Consider the following 12,732-nt stretch of genomic DNA (forward strand, 5'->3'; position numbering starts at 1 on the left):
CGTTTGCAGCGCTTCGCTGTCTCTTAGAACCAGAAAGATAAGAGATTTATTTATATACCTGCTCAGTCCAAACTAACCACATTTAAAGCGCTTATGCGTTATATTGCGAGGCTGACAACATCCTAACAATTAACTGTGGTTTGGAGAGAGAAATAATGCCTATATGGCGATCAGGCGCTGACGCGTTATTTCATTGGAAACTACATTTCCGATTATCTCCGAGAAGCCAATAGTATCACTGCCAGTGGTATTGCTTAGTGGTATTTTAAATTATCAAAATTATTTTTTGAGCAGTAAGATTTCTTTTGTGCTCCCGGTATCAACATGACTTTCGACCAAAAGATATTCGATGAGAACCTTTTTCGAGAAATGTTCAAGATTTGATGAATGCAGCATACACCAGATTTAGGCCCCCCGGTGTTTTCATATCGGACATCAAGTATAATAAAATTTAAACAAATGTTTATATTCGACAAATGAAATCATTGAAAAAATTTTGAAACTTTTTTTGATCTCTTTAATTTCTCAAAAGAACGATTAAAAATAGTACTTCAATTTCATTGTGGAACTGAGCTGAATACAGAAGTTTGTCGTGTTCTTTTCTAAGTTATCTGTTGTGTTTATTGAGCCCATTACGAAAGCGTTCTCTTCCTTTCTATTTATTCTTCATTATATAAAGCTTCGTCTTGATTTGGAACTTCTAGATCACGCTTAGTAAGTTTTGATAGTTCTTGCATAATCTTTAACAGTTGCGCCCTTGCAATTTTATACTGTTTAACCACATTTCTTTCAGTTAAGACTTCAGGGTCGCATTTATTGATATTTGCTCCCTATTTTAGTTTCACTTAGCTCCGTTTCTATATACAACTCTTATAAACTTCTATAAAGCTGTGCATTTTACTCAAAAATAACAGACTATGAAAACTATAAAACTTGCACGTGCCGCTTTAAATAGGTCAGTGACTTCTCACATGATTCAGGTAATTGACCGCTGCTCTTGAACCTTTTCTCTTTCACTCGAAACATTTCGAAACTACAAACACATTATAAACACATAAAATCACTACGCCAACTCAGCACATTCATAAATATATGCGCACCTCAAATCGAATTTCTAAACAAAACCTATGCCAACTAACAACTTCCTTACGCCGCGACCTCCTACGGAGGTGGGCAAATGCATTTCCACAGAAAAGTCATCAAGCAGCCTGCACAGTTTAACAACCTCACTTATTAGCCTTTATTACATCGATTTCGGGCATCGAACATTCACAAAGAATAAATATTTACATACAACTCGGCTATGCGCTGAGGCGTGGGCGTGAAAGACCGACGCACTCACACACACATTCACTCATCCTCTAACATATCGTAATCGTGCCGCTTGACTGGGTTCATTTGCGCCGTTGCCTTCTGTTTGGGCGGACAGAAATAGATCTGTTCAACACCATAAAATAAACAAACTGTAGTAGTTCCGCAGTGATAAAGGCGAAAGAAAATATTGCCATCGAATCGAGCAATCAACCAGCCGACCGAGTGATGGCCAACTGACAATGAAATGAAACAGCAGCGTTTTGTCGAGGCAGAACGGCATAAAGCGGACATAAATCGACTGTGGAAATGTCAGGCGAAAACATAACAAAAAAAGCAGTAACAAAAAACAAAAAAAGGAAGGAAAAAGTAGAAGCAGCGACGCTAATACATCAAGTGCCCACCCGCCATGCGAAGGGTAGCTGATCTGGGAGGCCGCTTCTCTTGCCGCCCTGCTTGCATTGATAAGCTAAAGTGTGTATGTATGTGGGTGCGGATGTGTGTGGCAGCGAGAAAAGTCGAAATCAATTGCTGCGATGGCTTCATTTGATGCGCTGTCGGCCGCAAACGGAATTCATGGTCAACACATCAGCACAAATGATGACCATGATGGAGAGATGCCTGCTGGTGATGAGTGTCTGAGTGCCTGCTGATGAGCGCATTCACCGCCAGCGCTGTAACGGACATGTAATAATGGATGTAGAAAGCACTACATTTGCACTGCATACGACTCTTACAGTATATCTGTGAGTGAGTGTGTGTATGTCAGTGAGTGACCGGCTCCATAAGGGTGTGAGTGAAGAGGTCAGGCCAGCCTACGCTCGCATGACAGTGACAGGATGTTAGCAACAAAGTTACTTTCTTTAGCACTGAGTGCCGCTTAGCTACTGACAGCAACAAGAACACTGACGACTCCAAACTGCCTGACGATGAAGGCGTTGATGGAGCTGCAAATAATCAACAGTGGATCGACGAGGCGTTGAAGTCGGGAAGACAAGTAGGAAATTAGCGTAAAGCAGGAAAACAAATAAACTGACAGGTTGCTGTTTGTACTACAAACCTCTGTTGCACACCCATATACACTTTGACCGTGTCGTTGCACTTGATCAAGAACTTAACTTTAAATGTTCAATTTCTATGCCTGTTATATACAGTCTTTCGATATCGGCGGTTCCAAAAAATTAGCAGATCCCCTCAAAAACATAGGGGATGGAGACTAACGGACAGACGTACAGATGGACATGGAAAGGTCGACTAGACTCGTCATGTTGATCACTTATTTATGAATGTACATATGTATACAAGGTGCGTTCCATAGTAAACAGGATTTAAAAAAAAAACAGAACAAATGTTTTTTTTCGTCAAAATCAATTTATTTTATTCAAAATAGTCTACTTCTGCTTTTACATGGTACAAAAGCATGTCGAACGAGTGTTTTAGCTCGTTTTCCGGTATGGGCGCCAGTATACCGGTGCAAGCCTTTTGAATGGCCTCTAATGTTGGATTCTGAGCAATTTTTGGTCGTCAGTCAATTTGTGCGGAACAAACCGGTCACACACCTTTTCTAAGCCCAATTGTTCGGTCAAAATGCAATAGGTCCATGTTTTGGAGATGTTCAATTCCATTTCCATGAATTTCAATGATGATTTCGGTTGATTTTTGTTGAATTCACGCACAGGTTCGATGGAATTTCCGGTGATCACGGATTTTGATTGGCCCACATGTCGATCGTCATTTATGTCCTTACGACCACTTTGAAAACGTTGAAACCACTCATATATTCTACTGCGGGATAGGCAATCACCGCCGTGAACTTGATGAAAATTGAAACGTTTCGGTAAAAGTTTTACCAATTTTAAAACAAAATTTAATGTTGGCCCTTTGTTCAAAGCTCATTTTCGCACCGTTAAGACAAACATACTGACACTTAAACCGCAATAACTTCACTTCCAATCGATGAAGTGCCATGAAATGCACTCACTGGACAATCGATAAAGATAGCAGATTCTAACGCAGCAGTCGACAAATAGATGGGGGCGCTAGATTCAAAGAGTCCTCTTTACTTTGGAACACTCCTTGTATATATGATATGGTGCCCGATGCTTCCTTCTGTGTGACACAAATTTCGTGGCAAACTTAATATACCCTGTTCAGGGTATAAATATACTTCCTGTGCGGAGAGTGTACAAGATGGAAAGCGCCTTAATAGGCGGACAATTTTAACCAGTGTTGATCGCCATAGTAATGCTGGATGTCAATTTTCGCCACAGGACACAACAAGCCGTTAAATGTGGACACAAACAACAAAAACTAGTAGTGGATGAGCGCCTAACAAATTATATTGTTAGTATGCAAAAATATCAAGAAAGCAAACGTCGTGTAAATATAACAATAGCGCATTTACACGAAACTTGTCATTGCTGTAAGTGATAATGAGCAACAACAACAACTTACAAACGGTGGCCCTAACGACCAGTTCAACTCTGGCACAAATCCCTTAGTGGAAGCAAAAGAAAGAATGGAAGCTCACAACTCAAAAGCAACCATGGTGAGCATGTAACGGATAATTATAATGACAAAGTCGGACATTTGCCGAATGCTCGATGTCACCAGGCAGCGCCTAACACACCCACAATGCCAGCTCCGCACATAACTTAGTAATCCCATTCAGCTATAATATGTATGTATGTATGTAAATATGTATTTTTGTATGCGCAGCTTTTATCGTATTCTTCGTCGGCGGAGACGTTCGCTCAAGCATATTGTCGGCTAATACTGGCGATGCATGCCCAGCAGCAAACCAATTTATCTCATGGCGTACGCACGTGTATATTTCCACGTGTTAGTGTACACAGCTTTCTTAGGGCTAATCACTCTCGAGCCCACGCACATATGTCTATATGTTTGTAAATTTATGTGCGACTTCTAAGTAAGATTTTGCGAAACTTTACGGCAGCTTGTTAGGTTTTGATCAATGAGCAGAAATTAACTGTCGATGTATACATACATATGTACATACAAGCATAAATATCCATATTGTATGTGTGTACATTGTGTATGCATGACGTTTGCATGTACATATGTTGGCAAATCGGTTTGTACTTCAGCGTCTGCCTATCACTCAGCATCAGCTCAGCTAGTCTCCATCCCGACAAGCGGTGTACCATAAATGTAATGCTATGTCTGCAGGTCAAATATATGTAGATATATGCTTGTATTTGTGTGTATATGTATGCATGTGTGTTTAGTTCTCTTATATCTCTTGTGACATATTGATTACCTATAAGTAAGTGGCATATGCTGTAGCACAGCTGATGTACTTTTACTATTTTGCACACATTTGTGAGGGTGTGGGGAATAATGACGCTTGCTTATCAGCGCTGAAGATATTTTAACTAATTTTTTACTAGAGGCTGTTAACATGAATTGAAGATAAAGGTAAAGCATGCACATAATAACTAAATACATATTTCTTAACAGTTTAAATGAATAATATTTAAAAAAAAAGTAAAATTATAAGTACTAAAGAGTTTTAAACAACTCACGCTTGCGTCGCCTGTTTGGCCTGGCTGCCTTGTACCTACTGACTACACGATGTCTGCCTTGCCACACGATCTGTCATCTGCGTGTTGCCATCTAACGTTGACAGCTCAGCCACTCCTTATGGATCGTCTCTCCGAGACGAGTTTCCGTGGTCGTTGTTGTCATCTGTCACACTTAAAGTCGTTCGTAAATATTCGTGCGTAGCACTTCCGCTGGTCCGATATCTCTCGTATATCCTCAACACCGTAATGATCGTTGAGCGATACCTTCTTTACCAAATATGAATCTTTGTGTACCAAATCAATCTTATGAGATGTACCAATTTGAGGAGGTATGTAGTCGACTACAATTACATCTTCCCCGTTTTACTTTCTCGGTTTCCGATGTTTGGTGTTGAATCGTTGTTTTTATTTAGCCCTTTCTACATCGTTCAGCCACTGATTTTAGTCGGAAATCTTCATGTTGAGTTTCCCCATCGTCGTCATCTGTGATAGCTTGGATTGAACGATTCATTGTGACGTCGCATAGTTTATAGTTGAAAACTAAGCTGTTGGGACTTTGTTTGCTTTGCTTTCTGAGTTTATGCTCCAATGACGCGAGGGCTGTAACTTTGACATGCCTGTTGTCATACCTGTCAATGAAGCTCTGAAACTTTTTCGATGTGAAAGCAGCACCCCTGTCGGAAACTATTTGCCTATGGCACTCATAGATTGTAATATAATCTCGTAGTGTGCTGACAATGGGAGTTGTTTTCGTACGACGTAATACTTTTAGTGAAAACACAAACAATGAACATTATGTATACATTGCCATGTTGACTTCGTATAAAAGGCCCTTGATGGGCAACATTTATGCATCTGAGGATCACTCCAGCACTTAGCGATATAACCGCTGACCTGTCCTTATGTAGTCGTATTTCAGTTGACGTGCGTTAAATGCTTCTTTGCCGTTTAAAACTTCGATGATTTCGTTTATTGTCTTACTTTGTCTTTGCATCGCTGGTACCCAATCATTGTCAATTTGCACCAATGGATATATTGATTTGGCGATCGTTGTAGGTTCTACTAGGAGCGTTGGACATCTGTTGAACTCATCAGATCGTATTTTAGTTGCACCTTCGCGCTAAAATCATTGAAAGCCAAAATCTTTAGTGACCGCCACGGCGTTGCAGTGCGTCATCACTTTAAATCTATGTCTAATCAAATACATTCAGTAACGTTGCAATGTTTCAACTATCGTCAGAACTTCTTATTCGTGACTGATGTTGTTAGGTTCTGTGTCATTGCGCTGTCTGCTAAAACAAAATACACTCGGACCCCTCGATGTTCTGCATTAGCGCTCGGTATAACTCTGCGGATTTGGTGTTCGTTAGCACTTGGTCGTACATCGTTTGTTGGGTCGTACATCGTTAAGATTGGCTTAGCTGTTCTTAGACTTTTAAGTTTTTCAAATGCGTCGTTTTGTCGCTCATTCCAAACAAACTCGGGCCAAAATACTCTACTCTTTAACAAAATTTCTGGGAAACCATAGGAACGTTTACCAGACCAAAATGCGTAATGTTATGCTCAAAAAATCTCTCAGTTTTGAAAAATGCAGTGAATTTCTTTAATTCTTCATTCATTGGTACTTGATAATAAACGGATGTCATGTCCGGTGTTGAAAAGAACTTATTTCCCGATAACAGAGAAAGTTGCTCTTCGACGATTGGCATTACTTAGTTTTTCTTAACCGTGACATCCCTGTCTGCCTTGCCACATGATCTGCCTTCTGCGCGTTGCCATCTACTTGTATAGTTGATACCATAATCTCGCCTACTTCTCATATAACAGAAGTTTAAATTCCATCTGTGTTTTGCACTTTACAGTATACTCGTAGAAGTGAGGTCCTAATGAAGACATTGTAATGAAACTTTGCACAAATATATATGTAGTTGCTTATTGGTATGCCATCTCCCGTCTAAAACTTGTCAAATCGGACATTAGCTTTTTAAGCACCCAATTTTTAGGTCATTCTGTGTGATATAGCAGTGAAACTTAGACAACGTCTTTTCCTGGTATTAATGTATCCTGGTGCCAAAGATGTATAAAGTCGAGTCAACACTACTACTTAGAGCAAGACAATACATAATATTAGATATGCTATAGTTTATACTGTTGCAACATATGGCTAGAGAGTATAATAGTTTGTTCACCTAACGGTTGTACATATTTTTCACCTAAAACTAATCGAGATAGATACATATGCATATATAAATGATCAGGATGAGGAGACGAGTTGTAATCCTCTATAACGGGATACAATTTTTGCACTAATAATTCTTCAAAGTATGCCACCTTATGACCAAAAATTGTAGAAAACTTAGTCGTTCTTTACTTATTGTCTTTTATGTTTGCTAAATTTTACTTTCACTTGGTTCAAGCATCAGAAAGAATTGAAAAAAAAAAATTGTTTCAGTTAAATATGATTTTTATGGTTGAAAAAAATGCAATTTTGCTTATCTTATAACTGTTTATATCATCAAGTTTTTCTGCCTTAAAAATTAGCAAGTGACCTGTTGAGTGCATTTTGCGCGCTAAAAACTCACCACTGAAGGCAAAGAAGTCAAAAAGTATTCCCCAAAAAACTAAAAATTGCAAACGAGTAAAACTTTATGGAAAAATATAATTTTCGAGGATTCGCAGTTCGCTGAAGAAATAATATAAATACCCAACATACATTAACAACTTTATTACGAAGGAATTCAAAAAAAAATGTTTTATAAAATTTTGTGAAAGGTACATACATATGTAAAAACGGATCACAATAAAAGCAACAAAGCATTGAAATGCACACCCATAGAACGAACTATGGATGGCTGATAGACAGCGAAAGCGAAATAATAACATTTTCCACTTAAAATCACAGCAACTGGAATGCAACAGCTTACGTATGCATTGAAAATATTGATAGAAACAGGAATATGTAAACAGAAATGTAATAATAATGCACGATGAAGAAAATTGTTTACATGTGCTGTGAATGCAATAACAATAATAACAAAAGCGACACACCAAAAACCTATACGCGCTCGACAAAGGAATGAAAAACATTGTGAAAAGTAAATGTTGCAACGAATAGCAGCGGCGATGGCAACACACACACACGCATGTAAATACACATTCTCATGAAGCAGTAACAACAAAAACAAAAAATAGCAGCAACAGCAACAATAATAACAAAAATAACAGCAACAGCTACAATAATAATAAACAGCGGCGAAGGTAAGAGGGGGATTCGGTGTAGATGTAAGTCATCATTGGCAGTTGAAGCAACAATTGCTGCAGCAACAGCAATAAAAACACACATGCACTTCGTGAAGCAGGAAAAACAAGTGCAACGAGCCGGAAATGCAACAGCAGCAAATGCGTGCGAGCACACACACACGCTCGGGCATATGAGCACTCAGAGTGTTATACACCCACACATGCACACATACATCCATACATACATACATATATACCCGTTGTGCTGCACGAGGCTCATTGTATGACCAGCAGTTGCTGTTGACTCCACCTGCAGAGCGCGGCACTCGCAGCCCGTAAACATGCACGACGAACGATAGCTACAGAAAAAAGAACAACAATGCAACACTTATTGTGTTATTGTATTTAAATACACACACAACCATACAGACGTATTCATACACACGTACATACAGATAAATAGGCATAAGTGGCTGCGTGCGTTTGGGGCAGTTCGTGCGTCGATGGCACACGCCAGTTAAAAATAGAACAACCTCTAGCGAATGCAAAAACAACAACAGCAGCAATAGCAAGAGAGAACATAAAGCGAGATTACAGCAGCAGCGAGCGTTTGCTTTAACTGTATTTGATGTTCCTAAAAAATTACAACAAAATATAGAGTAAGAAAAACAAACATAATCAAAAATGGTTACAATAACAAGAACAACAACTACTAAATTTGAATGTACATATGCTTGTAATGTACAACCAGATCAACAACATCAATAAATAATAACCATAAAAACAAACATTGCATAAGAGGTGAGAAAGCATATATACATATGTACGTATGTTTGTACGCCTGAGTCCTCTGAATCTGTAGAGCAAATGTTATGGGAATACAGCTGAGAGCGCCGTGTTATTAAATGAGCGACCGCACTGCTATGTTGCTGTTAATTACGGAACAGCTGTTAGCAATAGTTTTTGCACAAATATGTTATTAACATAGCGCTGTTAAAGCATTTCGGAACATGATCTCTGCAATTGCTGAGCCATATTTTAGAATATACGGATATGTATGTACATGCATATGTATGTATAATCATTTTGTGAAGATATGCAATTATTTCTGAACCAGGGTGTATTTATTTACACTCACACATGCGTTACTCATGTACTGGGCTTCAAAAATATTGGTCACATATGACACTAATTACCAATTGCATACACTACTCTCGAAAAGGAAGGAATATTAAAAAATTGGTTCCTAGGGTTCGCCATGTCTTGTAGAGCAGTACAATTACCTACAAAGTTCTGATTTATAATGATAATAGAAAACTGCAAAATAAAGGATCTTTGAGTTACAATTAAGAGCTCACATTTGGACAGACTTTCCTAAAGAAATCTAAAAACCTATTTTTCAGAGTCCCAAAGATAATACAAATATTTATTTTTTGACCTACACTAATATCTATATTTTTTCTGAATTTTAAAAATTCTGACTGAAACTTCCATAATCTGAGGATTATTTTGGCCTGACCAGAGTTGCCGCCGTGTTACGAATCCAACCAACTCTTAACACTTCTTGGGTGCTAATTCTTTTCATAAAAGTACCGCAGAAGCCTAACAAATAAATTCGTTTATTTTACTAAATACACGGGCATGGTTGTCCATGGAATTGTTTGAAGACAGACGGCGATGACGTCCGCTACAGCTTGCAATTTTTTTGTATTCAAAAGGCAAGTAGTCAATAGTCGCTACAGAAAGATTTATTTTAGGAATATTCCGTAAATGCTATCGAAGCTGACATTTTTTTGATGATCTTCTAAAGCAATAGAGGGATGATCAAATATTTATAATATACATTTCTTCTCAATTCGGCAAAGCTTAGGTCAAGTTGGCTAAAATTTTCATAGGAAGGTGAGTGAAAACGATGTTCTTCCAGTGAAAACGACGATGAATTTTGCTATATCTGTCAAATATAAACTTTATATGCATGATCGGCAGTATTAATTTTTTGAGATCCATGAAAATATCGAAGTACATACATGTACACATAAATTTGAGACTATTTCCTCAACGATATTCAGATACTATAATGTCTTTACTCCAGTTTTAATTTTTCTAAGAATTGGTTGTTGTGAAGATGGTTCTATATTTCTATGACAAAATATCGCTGATGTTTATGTTGTTGAACAAATCTGTTGCTGCACTATATTTTACCAAATCAATACAAATTCCTTTTATAAAAATATATGTTTTTTTACAAAAATCTTCATCATACATTCTTATTTTTTATTAATTAATTGATTTTTTCCCTTAATTAATTAATTTTAATTTCTCTTTAGTTATTGTTGTGTCCTTAATATTAAAATATTGTTTAAGCCTTTGTTAAATTTGTCTCAAGTTTCATTGCCACAAGTAACAGTTGCACCTGACTTCCGCTTTTCAGTCAGCCGAAACAAAATGGGTTTCAAACATTCACAGAGTAGACGCCACTCACGGCTGCTCACACGCCAGAAACGGGACACGCGAGAGCGCCCAACTTCGCGCTCACGAACACTCACCAGGGCATTGGCATTAGAGCCAGCCAGCGAACAAATAGCCCGGACAGAGGGCTACTCGTGCATGTGAGAGCCACAATTCCGAAAGCGAAGCGAAACAAATAGAAATGAAATACAGGAGAATCCTATGAAAACTAGAACGGAAATGAGAGAAAGACACCACCAAAACACAGACACAAACACATATTCAGATTATTCGTAAACAGAGCAAAATAGCGAGTGTCAAACACGAACGTCGGCTAACAAGCCGTTTGTTGATGTTCCAATTGGAGTCGCTTGGAGTTATCTTCGCTGTGTGTGCTGCTTCATTGAATTGTTGCTTGGCCTGCTTCGAGCATACACAAGTCGTCACCACCACTCACCACCCTCGGTAGCTCGTGCGTTCGGCCACCCAGCGCTGCGGCGGCGATTTTGACTGTGGCGGCGCGTGTGCTACTATTCTGCTGTGACAGTTGTTGTCGTGCGCTTAGTCTTCGTTGGGCGGTCTGTGTGTTAGCAACGTGTTGCTCCTCTCGTTTTTCACGTTTGACGATTTTCTATATTGTTCACCCAGTAATTGTGTGGTGCGCTGAACGTATGCGAACGCATTTATGTGTATGTATTGGCGTTCAATCGTGCGAAAAAAGAAAAATTCACCGAAACTGTGTCAAAGTGCAAAATTACTGTTATTTTTGGAGAAAACTAAAAAAGCCTTAAATATACATTAAATGAAGGTTTAAATTGCAAATTTGACTACGAAGTATTTCGCGGCTTGCTGGCGTGACAATCGCATGCACACATACGTATAAACGTTGCGAGGTGGCACTTGCGTGAGTGTGCGTGCAACGAATTTGGCCTGGCTGCAATGCAACAAGTTTTGATTGTTAGTCCGAAGCTGTGAAGTGTTGTGCTTTTAAAAGCGAGTGCTGAGAAATACAAAAGTTTGCAAGAGCGAATATGAAGACATAAAATTTCTTTTTATTTTATTTTTTATGTTTTGATTTTTTTTTTTGAAATTGCAATAAACACGGTTTCAGGCTATTGCCTTTGATTTTTTAATGAAGATTCATAAATGTTGTGGGAAAAAATTTATTAGAATTACTTTATTTATACCCTAGAGAGACATTGAGCCTCAAAACATAAATAAAGTTGTAAAATTTCTTACAGTTATTAACGCGAGTTAAGTCCAAAGTCTGTCATAACAAAACAAAAAATAAATAAATAACCCAGAAAATAGAACATACTGAATATTAAGATTTTAGTAATTAAAAAAAAAAAAAAATTTAGGGGTGATTATTGAGTTGCTTAAAAAATTACTGATATTTTGGTTTTGAAGTTTTTTGAACTCAATGTCCATGCTGCTGGTGCTTACCAGTTTTAAAAATTAAACACAGCAATTGAAAGCTCAGGCCTCAAAAATCAATTTTTAAGCATATGCGCCTATTTATATGCTACAATTTTAATTTCCTATCGCTTAGTTTCGGTGAAATTGATAAAATGTCATAAATTTCAATCATAATATGAAAGTGTTTCGGCTTAAATGACAGTTTTAATAAAACTAATAATGCATTTTTTTTAATTTAAACAAAAACGTATAATTATCAAATTTATATTGCAATTAGCAATAATTTTGTTTACTTCAGTAAAAATTTTCGGAAAACCTTCTAAATTTGAAAAGACTTGTTTTAAAGAAATTTTATAAAAATTTTAAAAAAATTCGTGATAAAATATTTAATTAAAATCGAAGCAGAATTTTGATTGTTCATTATTTTATCTGTGGTACATATCGTTAATATCGACCATTTTCATAATCGTTAGTTTAAAAACAAATGAAATTGTTAATTTATGTGGAAAATTCGATCGTGCCAAGAGCTGAAGCTAATAATAAGTTAAAATGAAAATAAAAAATAAACAAAAAATTAAAATAGTAATTAAATTAAATTCCGCAACAAAATTCAGAATACATTAATTTTTCCTGATTTTTTTTATTCCTCATTCACAACAGTATTTGAATATGGAAGTTTAAATGAACCTATACACTCTTTTATAAATATGGAGTCTTTTATTGTTCACAAAAGCCTTGGTTCGTCCTCAGACATCCACCTTAACTACCT

The 12,732-nt window shown here is 37.4% G+C and overlaps 1 protein-coding gene across 5 annotated transcripts in view; it reads left to right on the forward strand.

Annotated features, from left to right (window-relative positions):
- LOC126763353 (connectin) overlaps window positions 1-12,732 on the forward strand; it is a 397,643-nt gene that overhangs the window by 293,823 nt on the left and 91,088 nt on the right. The window contains exon 1 of one of the 5 annotated variants that reach the window (XM_050480760.1): window positions 11,127-11,501. The exons of 3 other annotated variants lie outside the window; for them this stretch is intronic. The gene's annotated coding sequence lies outside the window, so the exon portion shown is untranslated. Of the gene's footprint in view, window positions 1-11,126; window positions 11,502-12,732 lie in introns of those variants that run through there. One more of the 5 variants, XM_050480756.1, reaches the window with a different exon arrangement.

Source organism: Bactrocera neohumeralis, chromosome 6, assembly GCF_024586455.1.
Source record: "Bactrocera neohumeralis isolate Rockhampton chromosome 6, APGP_CSIRO_Bneo_wtdbg2-racon-allhic-juicebox.fasta_v2, whole genome shotgun sequence".
NCBI classification, from domain to species: Eukaryota; Metazoa; Arthropoda; class Insecta; order Diptera; family Tephritidae; genus Bactrocera; species Bactrocera neohumeralis.